The sequence below is a fragment of the Mus musculus genome, chromosome 6 (assembly GCF_000001635.26).
Source record: "Mus musculus strain C57BL/6J chromosome 6, GRCm38.p6 C57BL/6J".
In the NCBI taxonomy this organism is placed as follows: domain Eukaryota; kingdom Metazoa; phylum Chordata; class Mammalia; order Rodentia; family Muridae; genus Mus; species Mus musculus.
Window position 1 is genome coordinate 19,539,743 of NC_000072.6, and position 25,056 is coordinate 19,564,798.

Below are 25,056 nucleotides of genomic sequence, written 5' to 3' on the forward strand. Positions count from 1 at the left end.
TCATCTGAGTGGGAGAGCTGGCCCTTTCCTTTACCTGTTGCAGCACTTGGTAGAGCACATCCTATACCTCACCTGGGCAGCAGACTAGAGCTGGCTGGGGAGGTTGGACCTTCCATAGATCCAGCTCCTAGGGCATGAACACAGGAAATATGGCAGGCTTACCAGATCAGATATCTCCCAGTCCAAGATCCAGGGCTTTGATTTTTGGAAGATAATGTTGAGAAAAGTGCAGAAGATGAAGGCCTGGCTTGTGAAATTCCAGAGGGAAAATTAAAGACTCTTTTCAGGGCCATTGCTATTTTGATTTTGAAGATTCTATGGTTCTGGTTAGCTGGGGCTGAAGAATCAGCTGTCATTAACAAGATACCAGAACTACTAAAGTGAAAACTTTGCATTACTGGGACTATTGATGCTGGTTATCTGGAGCTAAGAAATTAGCTGTGATTAAGAAGAGACCAGCATCATTGAGGTGGCATCTACTGGGAAGTGTTTTCTGAGAGCACAAAGAGTCTGTGTTCCAGAGATAGCCAAGGTTGTACCTCTTGCTGCAGCAGGACTTGTTAATCCAGGTGGTACTGGTTTTGAAGGCATGAAGGGGTCATGTAGAACAGCTGAGGCTTGGCACTGTGAGAGGCCTTGGAAGGCCACTGGTGAAGGTGCAGCCTCAGTTGCAATTGATGGCCCAGGACTGAAGGGGCCATGCAGTGTTTTGGAGATGCCAGGACCATGAGGTGACCACCAAGAACAGCAGCAGCAATGGACTACAGGTAGCTGGAGCATAGAAGACAACATGTGTGCTACGAAGGTCAAGGCTGGAAAAGTGACCCAAGCCCTCCGAGGAGCCCAGAAGATCCTGAGATGGATCCTAGACATTGGATGGTTGGAGATTGATTTTTGGTTTTGATTGTGAATGTGCCCTGATATTTTTCCCTCTTGAAGAAAGAAAGTATTTTAGTGGAGCCCACAGTTAAGAGGCTTTGAATTTTAAAAGATATTGTACATTTTAAAGGGATTGAACCTTAATATACAAGACTATGGGACACTTAATATTATTTAGATCTTGGGGATAAATAAGAAAGTAAGGGTTAAGGCTTAATAGTGATGTGTTTGTGTGTCAAGTTGACAAGGGGTCAATTTTACTGGCAGGTTTTGTGTGTTAACTTGTCACAGGCTGTAGTTATCACAGAGAAAGGAGCTTCAGTTGGGAAATGCCTCCATGAGATCCAGCTGTGGGCATTTTCTCAATTATTGATCAAGTGGAAGGGCCCCTTGTGGGTGGTGCCATCCCTGGGCTGGTAGTCTTGGGTTCTATAAGAGAGCAGGCTGATAAAGCCAGGGGAAACAAGCCAGTAAGAAACATCCCTCCATGGCCTCTGCATAAGCTCCTGCTTCCTGCCCTGCTTGAGTTCCAGTCTTGACTTCCTTCAGTGATGAACAGCAGTATGGAAGTGTAAGCTGAATAAACCCTTTCCTCCCCAACTTGCTTCTTGTTCATAATATTTGTGCAGGAATAGAAACCCTGATTAAGACAAAGAGGTAATTCCAATGAATCATCATTCCTGATTTGCATTATTATTGTATGTCAAAAGTATATTATTTAACAGATGTTTCACCACTTTTTAGAGAAAATAAAAAGAACTGCTCTATTGTTTTGCTTCCTGTGTGATATGAAGGTTGTAATAAGTAACTAACTATATTCTTCAATATTGAAAAATCTGGGACATTGTTGGAAGCAGCTCTTGAGGTTCTGGTTTTTACTTTATCTGATTGTGACAGCTTTTCTTTTGGTCACAAAGCAGAAAGCACATGACTAGCACCTAGGTATTTCTGATTTTTTTCAACTTGAAATTGAACTAAAATTGTCCTAAAATTAACGTTTTTCTGCCTGTTTGGTGTATCTGAGTATTTCTTTTTAACCCTAAGAAATGCTTTTCACTTTACAATTTACAGAATCAAAGGAACTAGATAACTAGGAGGACCCAAGGAAGGGTTGAAGTAGAAACTTCTAGTTCTTTTCGAAAGTAAATTATGTCAAATGATGTTTTGCTGGGACACACAGATGAAAGGATGTCTTGCTAAAGCAGACATGTAAAAAAAATGTTTTCTTGAAGCAGACACAGGTGAACAGACGGTTTGCTATAGCAAACACGTGAAAGGACCTGTGATGGTAGAGTATACATATGATCCCACATACAGTGGGAGGAAGAGCATTGATTTGTTTTGCTCTGCCTCACCATGCTTCCCTGACAACATTCACATATTGCTCACCTTATATAGCATTGTTGAGCTACACTTTTGGTAATGCCACCATTGAGAGTAGCTTGCCAAAGAACTGCTCATGAAGTCCTGTGACTTCTTACTGCTTCAGTGGCCTCGGGTAGGGTGGCAAGCCTTGCAGTCTCTTCAGGAGATACAGCTGTTGGTTCCTGCCTGCTGTCTGCCTACCAAGAGGACTGGACTGCAGCTGCTGAGTCATATTTGGTGTTTACTACGGGACTGAACTGCTGACAAAGAAGACTGAGCTCTTCCCAAAGAACTCTTGCTGCACAGGTCAAACTCCCCCACATCCTAATAACATTTCCTTTCCACTACCTCTTGTGGGTGGTAGGCAAGAAGAGAGATTGAATGTTGATTAAAATATGTTTGAGAAATATTTATGACTACAAAGGATGTTTGAAACTCACTCATAAAAGAAAAAAAATAGTCACCAGAAGTGGACGGAGGGAGGGGATTAGGTAGAAGATTGAATGGGAAGGGAAACAGGGAAGTAGTGATCAGGTGTAGGGAAAGCTAACTAAAGAGAGAGGGCCTTCTATTTATAGGACATGCCAGAGACCTCAGATAAAGAAGAATCCAGGCAATCTATGAGGGTGACTCTAGCTAGGGCTTCTAGCAATGGAGGATATAAAGTTCTATAACCAGGCAAAACTTCCAGTGGCGGGATAAAGACACCAATATGCTCACAAGACATTTGACCCAAAGTTTTTCCTGCCTATAAGAAATTCAGGGACAAAGACAGAGCAGAGACTGAGAGAATGGACAACCAATGACAGTCCAACTTGAGACACATCCCTGAGACTATTAATAATATTCTGTTTTATTTATGGATAGGAGCTAGTTTAACTGGAGCTAGTTGACTGAAACAGATGAAGAGAACCACAGCCAAACATTAGATGGAGTTCAGGAGTCTTGTGGAAGAGTAGGGGGTAAGGATTGAAGAACCTGAAGGTGTTAGAGTCTTTACAAGAAAACCAACAGAGTCAATTAACCCAGACCCTTATGAGCTATTACAGACTGAACCACCAACCAATGAGAATACATCGGATGAACCTAGGTTCTGATACACATGTGTGTGAAGGTTTGTCTTCATATGAGTTTTCCCAAACCTGGAGAGCACTCTGACCCTGACTGTCTTGCCTGCCTATTTAAGATACTGTTCCATTAATTGGACTGTCTTGTCTGGCCTCAGTGAAGGAGGATTTACCTAGTCTTTCAGTAACTTGATGTGCCAGGAGTGGGTCTGGGGATATAACCCCTCTCAAAGGAAAAGGGGACGGGACTGGGAAAAGGGGTGCTTCTATCTGGATGTATATCAAATAAATAAATAAAATAATGGGAAACACCAAGATAAATTCAAGTGCATATCCTTGAAAGAACATATTTTTTCAACTTTGGCAACTGCACATAAAACATTCATTTCTGAAGTAACAGCTACAAATTCAGCAAAAGACACACAAAACTCACTACTTCTCATCAGAAATAGCAGATGCACTAAGAGTAAAAGAAGGGAATTTAGAATAACCTGCCACAAACCTTCATATCTGGACATAAAATTTTTAATTAGGATATATCAACAAAAATGGAGTTTCTGAATACATGCAGAAATGAACACAGAGCAGAAGATACTCTAAATTCCCAGAGTTAACAACTGAAGCAATGTTTCATATTATGAGTTTCAATGTGGAATTTTGACTCACTAAAATTTTTGGAGTTACCTTAAAAGCTTTCTCTTAGTAATAAAACAGATATTTAGCCAGTACATTTTCTAAAATATTATTTTCCATAAACTTAATGAAAACTAAGTAACTGTTTACCTCAGTCATTTGTTTTTTCAAATATATATTATATTTCAATTATTTATGTTTATTTGAGACTTTCATATATATGCATTTTGTTGTTATGCTTCTGTTTGCATTTCTTTTCTATCCTTGTTAACTTCGAGTAAACAGAATTTCAGAAGACAAGAAAAACCTAAGTTATTCTGTTGTTTTCTCACCTGCTGAAGTCTCAGAGTAATTTCCTGCCTGAGCTGTATCAGTACACAATGATCTTCTATGGTCAGACATCTGAACTATTTCATAAATAGATATTTCCATCTAATGGTCTTTGATAAGGAGTCCCAGTGACCTTCTCTTCTGCTTTTTTTAATCAGATGAAGCCTTATAGATTTTGAATCATAAATTATTTTGCTTTCCTCTACTGCTACCTTAATTCCATTGTATTGACTTGCTATTTCACACATGCAAGTTTAGTCAGAGAACACAATTTCTCCATCTATGATCTATTCAGTTCATATTTCAAGGCTTTCTACCATTCCAGAAAACTTAAACTAACATTTTATTTAGCTTCAGTGACGGGAAAACATCCTGAATCTCAAATACCTGCCTTACACTCTATAGTGTAACCCCACTTATTACTCATTATAAGAGTAAGAAGATAGGAAGGGTGATGGTAGGAAGATCAAGGGGAATTACAAACAGGCTTATCCTGAAATTCCTCCTTCAGTTGAGTATTTAAGAGATTTTCACCTTTATACCATCACTCCAGGTGACTTTTTTTTGACAGTAGTGTTGTGTTCTCTCCTAGGGGTCTGGGTTCTCCGGTCTTCAGTTCTTGGCCATCCAGAAAATGTAGGGCATGGGTTCTCTCTCAAAGTATGGGCTTCAAGTTAAATCAAACATTCATTGTCCATTCCCACAAGTACTGGTGCCCCAACACATCATTCTGGCAAAATAGTTTGTAGGTGGAGGGGCTGGTGGCTGGGTTCATGTCCAGGATTTTCTTGGACTTATAGAGTACCTACCCAAAGAGATAAAAACATGGGGTTGAAGGCTCTTTAGTCTGCATGGGCTCAACCTCTCTATATTAAATGAGATATGTGAAAGTTCTTCTTGGCAATGGAATCCCATTGTTAGTTTTCAAAGAGTGACCCTGTGTTCTAACATCAGCTTAGTTTGTTTAGGGATTATCACAGGGCCTTGTAGGACATCAAATCAACTGAAGGTAATCCAGAATGAATTTGGCAGTTTTCCTTCTGCTTATATTCTGTTAAATAATTTAAGGAATAATGGCATAAACTGTTTGAATATCTGATAGATCTCTGCTCTAAAATCATCTAACCCTATGCCTTTTTGTTTTTGTTTTTGTTTTGTTCGCTGTTTCTTTGTTCTGTTCTTTGCGCTCTTCTTTTTTTGGGGGAGGGGGTTGGAAGACTTTAATGGCTACTTCTTGTTTACTAGTGTTATAGGTCTAACTTCTGTTAGTTTCATTGTGTCTCTGTTTAGTTTCTATTTCCATGATCCGTCCATTGCTGAGAGTGGGGTGTTGAAGTCTTTCACTATTATTGTGTGAGGTGCAATGTGTTCTTTGAACCTTAGTAAAGTTTCTTTGATGAACGTGGGTGTCCTTGTGTTTAAAGCACAGATGATCAGACTTGAGAGTTCTTCTTGGTAGATCTTATTGGTTTCCTTTGATGAATTTGAAGTGTCCTTCCTTATGTTCTTCAATAACTTTTGGCTGAAAGTCAATTTTGTTCTCTATTAGAATGGCTACTCCAGCTTGTTTCCTGGGACCATTTGCTTGGAAAACTGTTTTACAGTCTTTTACTTTGAGGTAGTGTCTGCCTTTGTCATTGAGGTGGGTTTCCTGTATGTAGCAACATGCTGTGTACTGTTTACCGTATCCACTCTGTTAGTCTATGTCTTTTTATTGAGTAATGTTAAGAGATATTAAGTAAATGTTACTGTTGCTTCCTGTTATTTTTGTTGTTAGTGGTGAAACTATGTTTGTGTGGCTACCTTCTTTTGCATTTGGTGAAAGAAGATTACTTTCTTGCTTTTTCTGGGGTGTACTTTCCCTCCTTGTATTGGAGATTTCCATCTATTATCCTTTGTAGGGCTGGGTTATAGATCTATATAAATTATTTATATTATATTGGTTTAATAATAATAAGTGGTGCCTATAAGAAAATTATCCATTTAGAATTTCCAGTTTTCTGGAATATAGGTTTTTAAAGTATATTCTTGTGATTTCTCTGGATTTCCTGGTGTCTATTGTTATGTCCCCATTCTTGTTTTTGAGTTTATTAATTTGGATAATCCTTATGTCTCTTTTAGTAATTTTGGAAATTTTCTCTTTCATTTCTTGTATTCTGTTGGTGAAGCTTGCCTTTGTAGTTTCTGTTTGCATTTCTAAATATTTTATTGCCAGGATTTCCTCAGTTTGTCTTTGTTTGAATTCTCCTTTCTTTCTTTCTTTCTTTCTTTCTTTCTTTCTTTCTTTCTTTCTTTCTTTCTTTCTTTCTTTCTTTCTTTCTTCCTTCCTTCCTTCCTTCCTTCCTTCCTTCCTTCCTTTCTTTCTTTCTTTCTTTCTTTCTTTCTTTCTTTCTTTTATCTTTATTTTTCTGCCCAGTTGTTATCTCCCTCCTGTTCTGCTTTTTGACTGTTCCTCATTCCATACCTTCTTGCCCATCTCCAAGATGTCAGCACACCCACACCCTAATCCCTCCAGATCTCCCCACTTCCTGGGGATTCAAGCCTCTAAATGGTTAAGTGCATCTTCTCTAAATGGGTCCAGTTCTGGCAGTCCTCTGCTGTGTATGTGTTAAGGGCCTTATATGAACTGGTTTATGCTGTCTGTTTGGTGGCTCAGTGTCTGAGAAATCTCAGGAGTCCAGGTTAGTTGAGACTGCTGGTCTACCTATAGGGTCACCCTCCTCAGATTCTTCCAGCTTTTTTCCAATTCAACCATAGGGGCCCCTGATTTCTGTCCCTTGGTTGGGTGTAAGCATCTGCATCTGACTCTTTCAGCTGCTTGTTGGGTCTTTGGAGAGCAGTCATGCTTGTGTTTTCTTTATTGCTTCTATTTGCATTTTTGGGCCTTGAACGGTTTTATTTGTTTTCTTCAACTGTTTGGTTTCATTTTGGCATCTTTAGGGGATTTATGCATTTCCTCCAATTGTTTGTTTGTGTTTTCTTGGATTTCCTTGAGATTTATTTTCTTGTTAAGGAGCTTTATCATCTTCATATAGTTAGTTTTAAGGCTGATTTTTGTTTGTCAACTGTGTTGGAATATTCAGGGCCGCCTAGGGTGAGATAGCTGGAATATGGTGGATCTATATTGCACTGGCTGTTATCGATTCATTTCTTATGCTGGTGTCTAGTCATCTAGGTTTGAGTGATAACAGAATTAGTCTAGCTGGATGGGGCTTTTGTTTCATGGTTTCTATTTCCTCTGGGATATTCAGAGAAGGTGTTGGCTGAATGTTGCTTTTGTTGTTGTTGTTGTTGTTTTGTTTTTTTTTTTGTTTTGTTTTGTTTTTTGTCTTATTGTTTGTTTTTTTTTTTCGAGACAGGGTTTCTCTGTATAGCCCTGACTGTCCTGGAACTCACTTTGTAGACCAGGCTGGCCTCTAACTCAGAAATCCGCCTGTCTCTGCCTCCCAAGTGCTGGGATTAAAGGCTTACGCCTCCACCACCGCCTGCCTGAATGTTGCTTTTTGTACCTTCATTTTCACTGGTGTGTTTATGTTTGTGGAGGAATATTTGCTGCGGTTGGAGGAAGGGGAACTAGGCAAAGGAAGATGGTATGTGGGATCCACAGTAGGCATGCACACTGGGGCACAGGGTAGGATGGGAGAGGTCTCGTTGGTGTTTTATTACAGTGCTAGGGTGTTCCTGAGAATTTGTTCTAGGGTAACAGAGAATCTATAGGTCAGAGTGCAGCCTACTGGATCTGTCAGGTCTGGCATATGGTTGAGCAGGTGGTGTCTACTCACTGGGAGTTGGAACATAGCAATGAGATGATAAGGAGAGAGTTGGGGGAGGGGTGGTCTGTGTGATCAATAGGAAGTGTGGAAAGGGGAGAAAGGAAGCTGCAGCTGGTGCTCTATTGCAGTGTTGTGATTGATTGAGAATTGGGTCTTGGGTAGCAGAGTAGGGAAAGTCCAAGTTTCTTCTTTAGGTTCTCCTTCTCCTCAGCCTCCAGTGGGAATTATTTGAAGCATATTATAAGGTTCCTCATTTTATAGGTTGGCATAATGGTCATCTAATTAAAGCACTGTTTCTCCATTATTTTCACAACCATGTTAAAATAGAATATTGCCCCTCCTTAACATCATACGGAGCTGTTTATAGCCACAATACACAAAATAAGCCATTTAACTTCAGTTTAATTTTCCCTGAAGTGAATCTTAAGGGTTCTTTGGAAAGTCAGTTGTGTTGGATAGTGTTTTGCTGGGGCAAATATGTGAAAGAGTGTTTTTCTGAAGTGGACACAGTTGAAAGGCTAACATGCACTTATGAAGAAGTCACAAGAGAAAGGATGTTCTACTAAAACAAACATGTGAAAGAACATGTGATGAAACATTTTTCATAAACAGTCACAAATGCTGAGGCAAAAACAGTGGAGGACATACAATGTTTGGACGTTATAAATAAGAAAACAAAACAAAACCAAACCAAACCAAACCTCAGTGAACAGTGAAGGAGGCTGAGCTTGGCTTGCTTATAGAGCTAGCTGTACAACCCTTGCTGGTCTCATGTCTTCTTTGGTCTTTGTTTCCCTGAGAGAGGCACAGCTGAAAGCTTCTAGCTTCCCTCCTGAAGCCTCCTTCTGACTTGTACCAAAGCTGAGGCCTAGCTGTCTCTGCTATGTCATGCCACTTCTGTTTCTAACGAACTGGATTGTTGGTATATCCTTGAAGTGTTTGCAAGTGGATCAAGCTGCAGCTGCTGACCTGTGAACTGAACTGCTGATTTATCGTGTACAGATGTGACTTGCTCCAAAGAACCACTTCCCCAGTATACTTTCCACTACCTCTGTTGAGTAGTGAACTAAAAGAGAGCTAAAGGCGTATAAGAACTGTCATTAAAAGTGGGCTTTGAAAAAATTATAGATACAGTTCCCAGAAAGGGCTCAACTATCCTTTAGTTAACTGGCAAAATTAACCTACCCTTTTCATACTCCAATCACTTGTTTTGTTTTGTTTGTATTTTTCTAACTACCTTCATGGCCCAAGACCTATTATCAAAGAACATGCCCAAAAATTATATTCCCAATATTCATCACGATTAAAATAATGACTCATTTTCATTTAAAACATAAATTTATACTTTACCAAGATTACTTGAGAAGACTGTCTAAAGAATGCATTTACTAGCTTTTCTTTGCTACAGTAAGAGTTGGGCTATTTATAAACTAGAGATTTGTCTAAGTAGCCAAGGTACATGAGTCTACAAAACTCTAATATGTATTTACCCTTAGAACTGACCTTTCTTTCCTACACAAATTGAAATTAATAGTGTAAAAATTTGCTAAATCAGTTAGAGTGAGAACACTCGTTCAGAGTCACTGACTTTCTCTTTTTACTCTTTTTATCAACTTTAATCAAATTCATTTTGTACAATTCACTGCCCTGGTAGCTTGCAGACCCTTTGTCTTATTGGAAGAACTGATTCTTCGGTGATGAATATTCATTCAACTATCCTTATCCTGTTATAAAAAAAATCCAATTATACTGAGTGTTTATCTTTTAAAACATGTGTTTTTAACTATCACATGAATGTCTTGCTTGGTTTGTAAAGTTTAGATTAGGGAGACAGGTAAATACACCTCGTGTACTCATGCCTGATTCTAATGTTCATTTGTGAAAGAAGAAGATGAGGACTTTTTTCTCCATTTTAAATTAGAAGCCATTTGGCACCTGTCTTCATGTAGTTACTTACCTCTTAGTTTTAATTCTTAAAGGCATCTAAATTGTTTTTCCCATTTGGGGGGTTGTTCACATGATCAGAAAAAAAAGAGATTATCTTTAATAGTATTAAGTTGGAAACAGTGGTGTGAATTAAACTGCATACAGAATATTTGTCGTCAAGAGAATGTGAAGCATTGAAGAATCCCGTAATTCGTGAATATTAGTATTTTCTCTAATATTCTGATCATTTTTCAAATGTATTTTTATTTATTTAGTTTTGAGACAGGTTCTCACATAGATCCTCTCAGTCTTGTTCTCACTATATATCTGAGAGATGACCTTGAACTTTTACTTTCTTGCCTCTAATTCCCTTGTCCTGTACTTATAATTTTGTGCAACTATACCCATGTTTTGAGTACAAGTATCCAAATTAGGATATATAAGTATGATTAAGTGTACATGATTTGCACAAATATATGATAGTTGAGGGTAGATATTTCTACTACTAAATATATAAAATCTAAAGATAAGATAAATATGGTTTTTTTAACCGTTGACAAACAATATGAAGTTCTATTCCTGATTTAACACCATGGCTGCCAACAGATTTTGGGCACATTCCTAGCAGGATACCATATTAGTTATTTAAATTGATCACAAGTATTTGTTATACACACCAAAATCCTTATTGACATTGCAGATATGCATTTAATTCAATGCACTACTTCTAAAGGGATAGTTGTGTGTTTTTGGCTTATGTACAAACATGGAAAATATTATTTACTTGAAGGCATTTTAAGAATATTCAGCATATATGTGCTTCAACACTGATTGATACTAGAATAAAAGAGTATCATGTGCTAAAATTTGTCAGTATTGTGTAATATATCTACTGTTTCTAATACTATAGTCATTTTTTCAAAATATAAATATAGGAGATAAATGCTAAAGACTACCTCCACCTTTCTGTTTGTTACTAAAAATCAAGTATTACTGACAAATTTCTAATTTTCATTGACTTCTCCTTATTGGTATATATTCATTGTGTAAAATGATATCTTCCATTTGAAATTTTCACACACAAATACAGTCCCAATCTTCTTTGCCCTTATTGATGCCCCATTTCTCCATCTTCTCTCACCTACCACAGTCAAATATTTACATATATGAAAATGTGAGATATTTACTATTGCATTAAATTATTCTCATAATAAAATTGTGCCCAGTTCCAATAATTTTCTTCCATTTATTGATTTTTTTAAGGAGGATTATGTTGTGTGACAACTTAGACAAATGATTATTTTATACTTACTAGAAAACCCAGGAAGAAAACACTGAAAAATCATATAAATAACTACACAAGTTCTAACCTATTTCTAATAAGTAAAAATAGCTGTCTTTAATAACACCAAGTGGTTTCAGTTTCTATAGACAAGAAGTTCAGGCATGATATGAATTGTCTTTTTGCTCAACTTCTAAAAGGTAGATATCAATGTGTTTCCCTGATTTTTAGAACTACTATGGATCCTGAATTGCTTTTCTAAATTTCCTATGTTTTGATTAGTTCGGGGGCATTGTTTTAGTACATCTTGAGCAGATGCTGTCATTTCAGAGACCCCACAGAGATGGGACCTTTCTATGTTACACCCACAAATAACTTAAAGTCTCATCAATCACATTTTACAGGCAAGGCTTAGTATATCTTTTCATGTTTCTATTTTATAATAATTGAAGAGATTAGGCCTCAATTACCTCTTTGTTTTTAGGCTAACTTAGCATGAATGTTGAAAAAAAGTCATTGTATCAAAGAGAAGTAAATTAATTACAGGATTAATATCTACTTTCCATAAGTGATCACATAAGAACCATGATAGAATTCTCACAATTACAATATATTAGATGTCTTTATTATATGTGAATATTGACAATTTCCAAAACATATATTTTTCTAGGAAATGTACTCACTCTTGCTCTTCATAGTTTCTTACCTATGTTTTATCCTGATAGACACTTTTTCTGTAAGTTTTAAAAAAATGAAGTAAAAAAGAAGGAATGTAAGATTTTTCTTTTTTCTTTTTTCTTTTTGGCTAGAATTAAAGATTGAGTAGCTGGCTTGATTGACAAATGTCATGGTCTTGTTAGTTTTATGACTTTGAGTCTTGAAGATTAATGCCCGAATTAGCTGTCTTTATAGGCCATAAGTAACATTTATTAGTTGAAAGAAGCAAAAATACTGAATTCAGCAATTGTCAATATGTGTTCATAATTGGCTTTATATTGAGGTAATCAGTGTCAAACTCACCCTGATCTCTCTCCTCACATGTACATATTGCTTTATTTTATTTACAGGTCCTTTTAAGGCATACAAACAGATGGTTTGATTTAGAAAGCTTTGCCTTATCCAGAAAAATTAGCATTAGTCCAGATGGACTTTCAGGCTTCAGTGCCAATATTGTACCACCACCATATGGACAGGAAAATGTATGGCAGGATACATGATGTTCCACTTTATGCTTTAACACAGATAATGTTTGATTACTTGTTCATGCTCATTAATTCCTGTTATTAGGCAAGCAGGGAATGGAAATGCTCAGAAATAAACACTTTAAAAATAGTAATTTCAAGATTACTAGCATTTCATAATTAGCAAATTGCATATTAGCACTTTTTTAAAAATTTTCAAGTAAAACTTGAAAAAACTGCAAATTACATAAAATGATTAAAATAAAACTCTACTTAGAACTCTGATGCTGACCTATTTATAGAGCAGGTGCACTCATGAGCATGATCTATATTTGATGACAACTTAGTGTCAAGTTACTGTAAATCTCATAGAATTCATAAGTAAGTTCCTGCCGTGATTAAATTATGAATTTGATCTTACTTGAGACTAGCAAATTTCTGCATGTTGAAGGTCAATTTTTTCAAAATAGGTTGATAAAAATATATCTCTTGACGATAAAGGTCACTCTTTCCATATAACTTGATAAAAAAAAATATTGCTTTCTTTAAAGGGAAACTTCTCCAATCACTTCATATTCTAAGAAACAAAAGTTTTTAAAGAACTTTGTATGAAAAACCAGCATTTCCTTTTTTTCCTTTTTCACCAAAGGTCATCTACATTGCTGCTTTATTGAATACTGTCTTTGCTGCAAATGTGACAGTCTATTGAGAAAACAACAAAGCAAAGACGATATATCCTAGTCTCATATTTGGATAAATGCTAAGATTTAAGTTGTCATCTATCTTGCCATTTGAGTAATTTTAAGAGAAGTAATGGAACCATAAATTTTGCTATGAAATAAAATTATAAAAAAATGTAGAATGTTTCTACTTGTTCGTTTTCAGCCACGAGTTTGATTATTTCCTGCCATTTACTCTGCTTGGGTGTATTTGCTTCTTTTTGTTCTAGAGCTTTCTTGTGTGCTTTCAAGGTGCTAGTTTATGCTCTCTTCAGTTTTTTTTGGAGGTACTCAGAGCTATGAGTTTTCCTCTTAGTACTGCTTTCACCATGGTGTCCCCATAAGTTTTGATATGCTGTGCCTTCAGTTTCAATAATTCTAAAAGCCTTTTTAATTTCTTTCTTTATTTCTTTCTTGACCAAGTTATCATTGAGTAGAGTGCTGTTCAGCTTCCAAGCATATATGGGCTTTCTCTTGGTTTTGTTGGTATTGAAGAACAACCTTAGTCCGTGGTGATATGATAGGATGATGATATGATAGGACTATGTCACTCTTCTTGTATCTGTTGAGGACTGTTTTGTGACCAAGTATATGGTCAGTTTTGAACACCATGAGGTGCTGAGAAGAAGGTATAGTCTTTTGTTTAAGGATGAAATGTTCTATAGATATCTGTGAAATCCATTTGGTTCATAATATCTGTTAGTTTCAATGTGTCTCTGTTTAGTTTCTGTCTCCATGATCTGTGCATGGCTTAGAGGTGGGTGTTGAAGTCTCCCACTATTATTGTGTGCAGTGCAATGTGTGCTTTGAGCTTTACTAAAGTTTCTTTTATGAATGTGGATGCCCTTGCATTTGGAGCATAGATGATTAGAATAGAGAGTTCATCTTGATAGATTTTTTCCTTTGATGAGTATGAAGTATCCTTCCTTACATTTTTTTATAACTTCTGGTTGAAAGTCAATTTTATTTAATATTAGAATAGCTGAATAGCTACAGCAGCATGTTTCTTGAGATCATTTTCTTGGAAATCTTTTTTTTTTTCTAGACTTTTACTCTGAGATAGTGTCTGTCTTTGTCATTGAGGTGCATTTCCTGTATGCAGCAAAATACTGGGTCCTGTTTACATATCTAGTCAGTTAGTCTATGTCTTTTTATTGAGAAATTGAGTCATTTAATGTTAAGAAATATTAAGGAAAAATGATTTCAGATGCTTGCAGCCAACTATTTGACTGAGTACAGGATCTCTAATGGAGCAACTAGAGTAAGGACTGAAGGAGCTGAAGCTGTTTGCAACCCCATAGGAAGAACAACAATATCATTCAACCAGATGGCCCCAGATCTCCCAGCTACTAAAACACCAACAAAGAGTACACATGGAGGGACCCATGGCTCTAGCTGCATATGTCTCAGAGGATTGCCTTGTTGGTGTCAATGGGAGAAGAGAAACTTTGTCCTAGGAAGGCTTGATGCCCCAGTGAAGGAGATGCCAGTGAGGGGAAAGAGGAGTGGGTAGTTGTGTGTGGGAATTCACTCCTAGAAGCAAGAGGAGGATGGGATAGGGGGTTTCCTGGGGAAAACTGGGAAATGGTATAACATTTGAAATATAAATAAAATATCCAATAAAAGTAAAAATAAATACATGAAAAACAAAAATATAGAGAACATTTGCTATAGCTTAATAGACTAATTGCTATTTACTTTTATATGGTTATGTTAAAATTTTTACTGAAGTATTTATAAAATCCAATAAAAGTAGCCACTCTTCTTCAATAATCATGTCTTATAGCCTTGATTATGGTTGTATACTTTGAAGGAATCTTGAGATATTTAAGTCCTAAATGTAAATGTATTGCTCTAAAAATGTATATTTATTTTATTTAAATAAAATATCCTGGTTTTCTGAAATTGTTTTTCTTATGAATTAAATACTCAAACACAACTTTCTAAATTAAACTGTAAAATTGACAAGTTTTGAAGAAAAATGAGAAATGTAAATATGAGACAAAAGGAAATAAAGACACGTTTACACGGCTTATATGGCCTAACTTTCATCTTATTTGAATGAGTTCAAATGGATATATTGACATAGGAACCCTGAGACACATACAGCACCATCCTTTGTTTTTAGACAATACATTACTTGAAATAATGTATTACTTGAAATAATGTATTAATGTTCATGTTTACATCAGATGGCAGTATTTACTAGCACACCAAGAGGTCACATTCTGGCCCAGTCCAAAATTATTCCAGAGGATTTTTTGTTGTTGTTGTTGTTATGATGTTCTTACTACATTTTCTCAAAAAAAAAAAAAAAAAGAATTAAGAGTGATCTGGATTTGCTTCTATCCACATGGGATATCTTCTAATGTCTATTGAACAAACAGTAGTTTCCCTCACTGACAATGATTCAGAAGTCATGAGGCAAATGTTTCTAAAATCCCTCTCTTCATATGTTGGCTGCTGATGTCTTGTATGGATGTTATGATTCTCTAAGACTTGGGAGCAATGTAGCAGATGGACATAGAGATGCAACCAAGGCAGGAACAGCAAAGGGGAAGAGTTCAATAAACTTCAGTTCTTTATGGTACAAAAACCAGTGCTAGGCATTGACATTTAAACTGACTTAAAGCACAGTGTGAATGTTCTTATTGAATGAATGCAATGGAAAGATTTTAACTAATATTATGGTATTTTATGAGATCTCTGTACTTTGAAAAGTATTTAACTATTCACTGAAGTTGTTAACTAATCATAGTCTTTTATTCTCTGAGCTTCATACAAGAATGAAACAATAGCATACTCATTTTTAATTACATCCCTTTTGATACATGAGAACTTAAAAGCATTCTACTATTTCTGTATCTTTCTGATTCCAAAGTCATTTCACATACTGTTAAGAAGTACAATAACCATGGTTACATAGGTAGAGATTCTAACTCATCAAGTGGAAGTTCAGTTACACAGATCGTTGTTCTATGAAGACTGAATTTCACAGTAGGAGTGGAGGACTCATGCTTTCTCAGAACAACATCATTTGTTAATGTGTTTCTACTAGACACATTAGATATATTAGAGATCTTGCATTATGAGCTGGTCAAAATAATGTTTTACTACCTCACCAAGACACCAAAATATTTACACCAAAAGAGAGAAAAAGATAAGTAAATTCAAGTGAATTCAAGGCACATTTTTTCTTTCAAGTAATTTTGTAAAAGTGAGGTGGCAGATTCAGGTTTTGAAGTTCAGAACAAAAATTATGACTATGTTGACTTTATTTCTGACTTATTGTAAATTTTACCAGCACTAGTATTTTATTTAAAAAAAGGAAACATCACTCATGTTATAAAATATCTTTTCAACTGGATGTAGTTTATAGACTATAATGTAGTGTATCAATAAATAATCATAATCTTTAACTTAATTTATCATGGCATTGAGATAGTTTCAAAATCAAGATGGTAAGGTAGATTTTTTCATATCTCAAGCTGGAAGTTAGCAATTGTCAGCTGGGTAAGTACCTTCAATCTGAATTTTGTAGCGATTCTCAAGTGTTTATGATGATGGTGGTTGAGAGATCATCTATAAGTCCTCTAACATGTTTTTGTAGGTGATATAATAAACATTTTAAACTTGTAGTGCATGCATTCTCTGTAGTAACTTCTAAAATCTGTCATTCCAATACGTAAGCATGTAGATATTTCACAAGCATATTAGTGGCTTTATTTTATATTTCGAATATCATGGCATGTAGATTTGGTCACTGCCAAAACACAGTTTACCAAGTCATCTCTGCTCTAGATTGACTTTTTTTGTTGTTTTGTTTTTTTAATTTAGAACTCTTGATATCTTAAAATGGAGGAACATAGGTTGTCAGGCAGAGTTGATCTATGCATTGCAGGATGTGGAAAGACATGCTTGACATGTGCCCCCAAGATTATTGCTGGACAGCTGCAAATGGCAAACCAAAGTGTGTTTCCACATTTTCTCAGGCATCTCCTGAGGACCGAGATTTCCCTTAGTTATAAACTACTACTCTATTGGAGAATGGGTTATTACAGGAATGAAAACACTGTGATAGAAATCTGGTGTGTTTTTGTTCCAGGAGAAAGAAAACCTGAATAGTTTGAGTAAATATTTCTAATTCCCTCTTTGTCAGAAACCTACTGACATTTCTTCATAAACCAAGTGTTGCACTGGAACTAATTTTGAATGTGTCAGAGAATTGAACAAAATTGTTATTTTGAAAGTTGCAAAGGATGGCTCAGATATAGCATGTGGTACTGGCATTCAATTAAAATCTGACTACTCAGTAAGTGACATGAAATAAATACCACCAATCACCTGTGTTCAAGATTTGCATACTAATTAGTGGATGAGCTTGTAGTCTTAGTATCTAGAACAGGGATGGAAACATATTCTGGCATCTTAGTGTAGTTTTTAGAGTATAGGAATTGCTATTGCAAGCATCAAAAATAATATACAGAGTGACACCAAGGTGCAATTTCTCAGATTCTTAAGATTATTACAAGGCTGAAAGATGCTGAGGAGAAGGGTAATACTGTAGGTGGACCATTAGTCTTAATTAATCTGGAACCCTGAGATCTCTCAAACACTGGACCACCAAACAGACAGCATACAACATCTGATATGAGGCCCCCAAACCACATACAGTAGAGGATTTCCAGATCTATGTTAACTCAGAGATGATGCACAGAACCATCAAGAGACTGGATGCCCCAGGGAGTTTAGAGGTCAGGTGTGTGTGTGGGAGCATCCACGTGGAGATGGGTAGGGGTGGGGAGGAGGTGTGGAATGTGGAGCAGTGGGAGGATGGATGATGGGACAGGGAATGTAATATGGAGTGTAAACAAATAAATTAAAAATAAAATTAAATTTAAAAAATTACACCAGCCACTTTTGAAATTTTGATAAAAATATTTATTTGGGGGAATCTATCTCTAAATAACAGAATCAAACAATCTGGCTTAAATTCAGCATGTCTGTGCTTTGTTTATCTATTTTAATTATTTTATACTTAATCGTGCGCATGCTGGTGTATCTGATATGGGTGTGTAACTACAGAAGCCAAGGCAGTGGGTCCCGGAAGCTGACCCCTAGGCAGTTGTAAACTACCCAATACAGAAACTAGGAACTGAGCAGTCATCCTCTGGAAATGCAGACCTGATTCTGAACTACTGAGCTCCCCTGGGTTTTATTTCTTAAGATGATTCCCATGACAGAGGATACATAGTATAGCCTGAAAAATCACCATCACCACTTGCACTTGAAAGCAGAAAGTTTTCAAACCTTTCTTTCATTCACTCCAAAGTCAATCAAAAAGAGGCACATTTAGCAAACACAACCTCTATATGGCCATAATTCATTTCAGGCCTCCTTGAAAAATTCTCAACCACTAAAAATCCAACTTCTGAGAGCCATTTATTCATGGCAACCACAAGCTATGGAATGAGTTCATGATTAGTTTCAGGATACAATGAAGCTGAGCAAGAAGAAGTGATTATAATAGTGTCACAATAATTAATGAGAAGAAAAGTACAAAAAGTCAGGTTCAGTAAAATAAGAACTTTGAAAGTCAAAAGAATTCATTATAAGAACATTGATGGAAACACCACATTTAAGTCTTAAGAAATGAATAAAGAATTTGAAAGTGAGGCTCATTAAAGTTGCTTGATTCAGCATGTGTTTGCATCACAATTAAGTTACAACACATCACTATTAACAAGGCATCATCCTTCACTGTTTTCCATGACTAGTGGTTGATTCACTAGTTTATATTATAAATCTTATATAACAAGTCTGCACTTAGACAGAAACTTGCCAATAAAACTGTCTGTAAGTTTTATTCATTATGAACTCGGAAGGAATTTACCTACTGTGTTCATTATTCCAAAAAGCTAAAAACATTTGTCATTTAAAATTCAAAATGTGTATAGTGTTTTAAAGTGAGTTGTTATTTTAATTAGAATATGTATGTTAGACAAATGATGGGTTTTATAATGATATTCCATTTAATTATACCATACCGTTTGAGTTGATTTGCCCTCAGTCCTTTCTCTCTTCTTCCATCTTCTTAAAGTGTTCTTATAGTATTTTTATAGTAAGCTTCACTTTTATGCCATATATATATATATATATATATATATATATATATATATATATATATATATGTATATATATATATGCATGTGTGTGTGATCTGGTTTCTATATATTAAAGTATAAATATACTTTAGAAACTGCTTTCAGTTATTTCCAAAATTCTAATTTGAATAAATTCTGATTTCATATTTTTGAGGTTTTGTTTGCTTGTTTGTTTTATTGTGTTTGGTTTTGTAAGATACAAACTTTAAAGGCAGAATCAGGGAAAATTCTAAAAGAAAATATTAATCAACCTTATTTAGGAACATTTTTATTTTAATTTTTTCTTCTTATTTGGGCTCAGAGAAAAATTATTGTAAGTAATTAAAGTTATAAAAAATAAAAAATCAATAACAAAGCACAGAACTGAAATATATAATTAGTTTTTCAACATTAATTGTTGTTTATTAGTAGAGAAAAATCTCAATTTCTTTATTGTTCGTTTTTATCAGTATTGGGATTGAAGCCATGGCCTCTACAAGCTAGACAACTACTCTAGCACTGAGCTGCAATCTCAGCTCATATTGTCTTTTAATTTTGAGTATGAGAGATAGTCTTGGAAAATTGTCTAGCCAGGCCCTCAACTTTTGATCTTCCTAAATAGGCCCGGCAAATAGGTTGTAGACCTATGCCACCATGGACAGCTGAAAATTTCACTCAGTTAGATAGTTTTACCTTTTATTGCCCTAATTCTTTAAACAATGCTCAGTTTCAAAATCCAGTTTGAATAGAAGTTCAAGTTGTTTTTAAAATTATGTGTGGAAATCTACATTGAATATATATATATATATATATATATATATATATATATATATATATATATACATATTGTAGCTAGACTGTAAAATGATGCAATTTCTTCAATGACTAATCTATATAAAATATATTAAAATTTTCTCTAGTAAACAAGATGTTTTCCATGTTGCTAAATTGAGTAAACAATATTTTCCTTAGTTTTACAACTTTTCCATGTTCTTCTTTGATTCAGGATATAACTTCCAACTCTTATGAATCTTTGACAATAATAGTTCAAATCACTGTCTTCAGTTATGTTCTGATTATGGCATTCCATATAATATCAATTGTCAACTTGATGAGCTCTAATGTCACCTGGAAGACAGAAGATTGGTCTTTGGGCATGTCTCTGAAGGATTATTTTAATTACATTAACTGAGATGGGAGAAACTAAGATCTGTCTACTATACAGAGTACTACTGCCTTGGCTGGGATGCTGGATTATATAAAAAAAGGGGGGGGGTGAGTTGAGTTTGAACATTCATCTCTCTCTGCTTTTGACTGTGTATACAATGTCAACAACTGCCACAGGCTCCTTTTTCTGTGACTCTTCTGCTATGATGGAAAAGAACCTCAAACTGTGAGTCAAAATAAATCTCTTTCCTTGAACTTACTTTGTGTCAAAGTATTTTAATACAAGATGAGTAATGAAGAATATCTCCTGCATAATTTATGAGTTAAATTAATACTTTTATATGAAAAAATATATTGATGGTTTTGAGGACTTTGTAAAGTGCTTATCAAACAATCATTAGGATTTTAATTTGAATCTCCAGTACTCACATAAAAGCCAAGCTAGGCAGTGTGCCCCTATACCTTAGTACTGTAGGCAGTAACAGTCAATAAATTACTGTAGGTCATTGGCCAGCCAACATGGCCTAATTAATGAACCTGGGTTCATTGAGAGGTCTTGTTTCAAAAGACAAAGTGGAAAATTGTTGACATATGATCTCAATCTCTGGCATGAAAATGCATGGATACTGGCGTGCGCACACACTCACAGGGAGAGAGAGAGAGAGAGACAGACAGAGACAGAGAGAGAGACAGAGACAGAGACAGAGAAAGTGAGCTTTGTTTTAATATAATTATTTGATTTGGAAGTCTGTCAGATTAGTTACAGAAAGAACTACATATTTAATAAAATTTAATCCAATGGGGGAAAATAATGATGTCATGAATTATTTAGAATATCTGCATTTTCCAATAGCTATAATTGACCAGACTGTGAGTCTTTCTTGTAAATATATGACACTATCAATGGTTAAATGAAAATTAAAAACAAAATGAAAGCAACAGTGAAAAATGAAACCTTCCAAATACTCAGAATATCTATGTACTTTACCACTTGTTTCTCACTCTGTTTTGAAGATGGCTGTGTGATCCTACCAGTTTCAGAGTTGCTAATATTTATCACCACAAATAAACTTTTCATTTATTGAGTAACAATGACTCTAAAATGATGATAGTAAGTAGCAACTGTGAAAAATTTTTTTTTTCTGGCTTGAATTTGCAGGCTCCTTCCCAAACAATTCCTGAAATCAAAATATTCTAAGGTAGTGTAAGTTTGACTGAGACCTTTGCAAGACTGCTGGGTTCAGAGTCATTCCCATTAAGAGGATAATGCTATCACTGGAATATTTTTTCAAGCTTTTGTTATCTGAGGGTTATCTGGGTTCCAGTTCCCTCTCTAGCTCTCACTCTATCTGCTTCTCTCTCGAATTAATCCTGTCAGTATTCCAGAGTGATGGATGAGAGAAAGGGCTGATAAAATAATTTTAGTTTTGATGGAATGTGGAAATTTAAGAAATAGACAATAAAAACTAAACAGAAAAAGGAAGGTAGAGACATGTTGAGAATTAATATTTTATTTTGACTCAGTCTCCACTGATCAATCACTTTTCTCAATTGTTGGAAATATTGGACACAATTAGTATAATTTATCCCATTCTCTGCTACTCTGTATGAGAAAAAAAACTAATGTAAAATCCATAGAGCAAAAATTTATAAAAAACATAATAACAATATCAAATTTCTTACCCCTTTCAGGATATTCAAGATGGTTCATGTTAATGTAGACACTTTATCCAGATTACACATGAATCAATCCTTTAAAAAAATCTTTGATTTGTCTTAAAATATGAGAGAATACAACTTACATCTCCAAGAAACACTGGTTTTTCTTTATTTAAATTATGCCTCCTTTAATACACGAAGAAAAGAAGATAAAGGGACAATGCAAAACAAAGAAGAATCCCTAGACTCTCAGTTTGGCCAAGACAAAGACAAAATCTTGCTTTTCAATATTCTATTTGTTACTTTAAAAGAAAATTGGTTCCTTAGGAAAAAAGTGAATAGTACTCAAAGGCTTGACAGTTCTATTCAATATAATGAAAAGGAGCTCATTAAAACAGTTATGTACTCTGAAAGGAACTTAGATAAATAGTAGGAAGACTTAAATTTTTGTGAGAGGTTTTTTAAAAACTAAAGGAACACCAAGTGGACACTTAAAGTGGGAACTATTTCTTAGCAAAGCTGCAAGTAAAATAAAATATGAATAACTTGTTGTCAAGTGCTGTTCACAAAGCCCATGGGAAGCCTATCTACCTTTGATGGTGGAAGCATTAAAGCTCCTGAACCTGTTGGCCACTGAAAAAAATTACCTTTAGATCTTAATCTAAACAGTAAGCCAACCTATCAAGTTTGTAAGCTTCATGCTTGCATGAAACATAGAAGTAAATATCAGTTATGAAGAAATGATTAAAAGTTTTGTATTTCCTTTAAAGAACTGTTGTGTTGTTTTATACTGCCTACATTGTGTAATGCAACTTGGAAAAATGAAAGGATAGCAAACAAAACTCTCTGTTTTATGATTGTACCAACCATGTGCTGGTCCAGAATGCTCATCACAATGACAGAGACCACCTCAGGAATGGAGATGTTTGTTAGAACTCTTGTTTTAACATGTGTAAATGCACGTGCCTTGGACTTTCTAGATATCTTCAGGATACTATTTGATTTTCACAATTAAAAACAAACAACCGTGTTATTTCTTTCACAAGCTTTTTATCAATCCTAAAATATTTTAGGAGTACTATTTCGGGGGAATTCTGAAAATGCTGTATTTCAATTTCAGAACTAAATGTTTTATATTGTCGATTCTTGGAAAAAAGGTGTCATTCAAATATTCAGAGAAAGACATTTGTCATAACAATAAGTGAAACATTTCTCTAAAGGTAAAAGATAGAGGTATGTACAATTGTGCACCAGAGTAATTCTTACTGATGTGGTCATTTTTAGACAGGTTTTTGAGTCTTTTCATCAAATATTCTGACTTAAAGAAGGGTATTGGAATAGTGATAGATGTCTCTTCCTGGTCCCAATTCTGCTTGTATGTTTACTTTACAAACCCTTTCTCATCCCAGTTTCTAGAAATTATAAGAAAATAATGGCCACAGGACATTTACTTAGATTGAGATTGACCAGTATTAAGTATTATAAACAACTGCGTTTTTATTAAATGAGAAATGGGAAATGGCATGGTCTTTGTAGATCTATCAAGTGGTAAAGTTAGACATGATTTTACATTTTGAAACGGTGTCTGAACATCTTTGAGGCACGTTATTTTTCTCTATTTTTTTGCATATCAATATTTGAAAAGAATATGCTACCTTGTAGGAAATCACTCTTAGTAATAAAGCAGTTGGGTTATTTTGATGATTCATAAAATAGAAGTGAGAAGTAACTTAATGGATTTATAAATTAGAGGCAATGTGGTATTTTACCATGTAGAATATTTCTATATAAATACTTGAGATATAGAAACATTTGTTTGCTTTTTGCAGTTTTTTACATATTCTACAATTTATGGTGGTTTGAATGATAATGGACAAATTAGGCTCCTAAATTTAAATGTTTGGTCCCCATATATTTCATGGAACTTTTTGGGAGGGAGTACGGGATGTAGGACGAAATGAGTCACTGTATCTTTAAGTTTTCAAAAACCCACATAATTCCCAGTCCTCTCTTCCTGCCCCATGCTTGTGGATTGAGTTGTAGCTTGTAGGTACTACTCAAGTGCCAGGACTGAGTGCCTGCTGCCATACCTCTGGCCATGATGTGATTGAATCAGCCTTTGAAACTGTAAGTCCATGATAAGCTATTTATCTTATATGATGTCTTGGTCATCATGTCATATCACAGCAACACCCCCAGAAGATGCTCCAACTTGCAATAAGGACATGCACTCAACTATGCTCATAGCAGCCTTATCTATAATAGCCAGGAGCTGAAAAGAATCCAGACACCTCAACAGAGAAATGGATATAGAAAATGTGGTACAATTACACAATGGAGTACTACTCAGCTATTAAAAACAATGAATTTATAAAATTCATAGGCAGATGGATGGATCTGGGGGACATCATCCTGAGTAAGATAACCCACTGACAAAAGAACACACATGCTGTGTACTCACTGATAAGTGGATATTAGCCCAGAATCCCAGAACCTCGGAATACCCAAGACACAATTCACAAACCACATGAAACACAAGAAGGAAGACCATAATATGGGTACTTCTATCCATCTTAGGAGGGGGGAACAAAACAACCATGGAAGGAGTTACAGAGACAGAGTATGGAGTAGAGACTGAAGAAATGATCATCTAGAGACTGACACATCTGGGAATCCATCCCATTTACAATGACCAAACACAGACACTGTTGTGGATGCCAAAAAGTGCTTGCTGACAGGAGCCTGAGAGGGTCTGCCAGTGTCTAACAAATACAGAAGTGAATGCTCACAGTCATCCATTGGACTGGGCATAGGATCCCCAATGACGGAGCTAGAGAAAGGACATAAGGAGCTAAAGTGGTTTGCAGCCCTATAGGAGGAACAACAATATGAACTAACTAGTACCCCCAGAGCTCCCAGGGACTAAAATACC

General features: G+C 35.5%; 1 non-coding gene across 1 annotated transcript; it reads left to right on the forward strand.

The window, feature by feature from the left end:
- The first annotated feature begins 15,599 nt into the window (after positions 1-15,599).
- Mir6370 (microRNA 6370) lies at positions 15,600-15,719 on the forward strand. Its single transcript, NR_105789.1, has one exon. It is a non-coding gene; the product is annotated as a microRNA 6370 (primary transcript).
- The last annotated feature ends 9,337 nt before the right edge of the window (positions 15,720-25,056 follow it).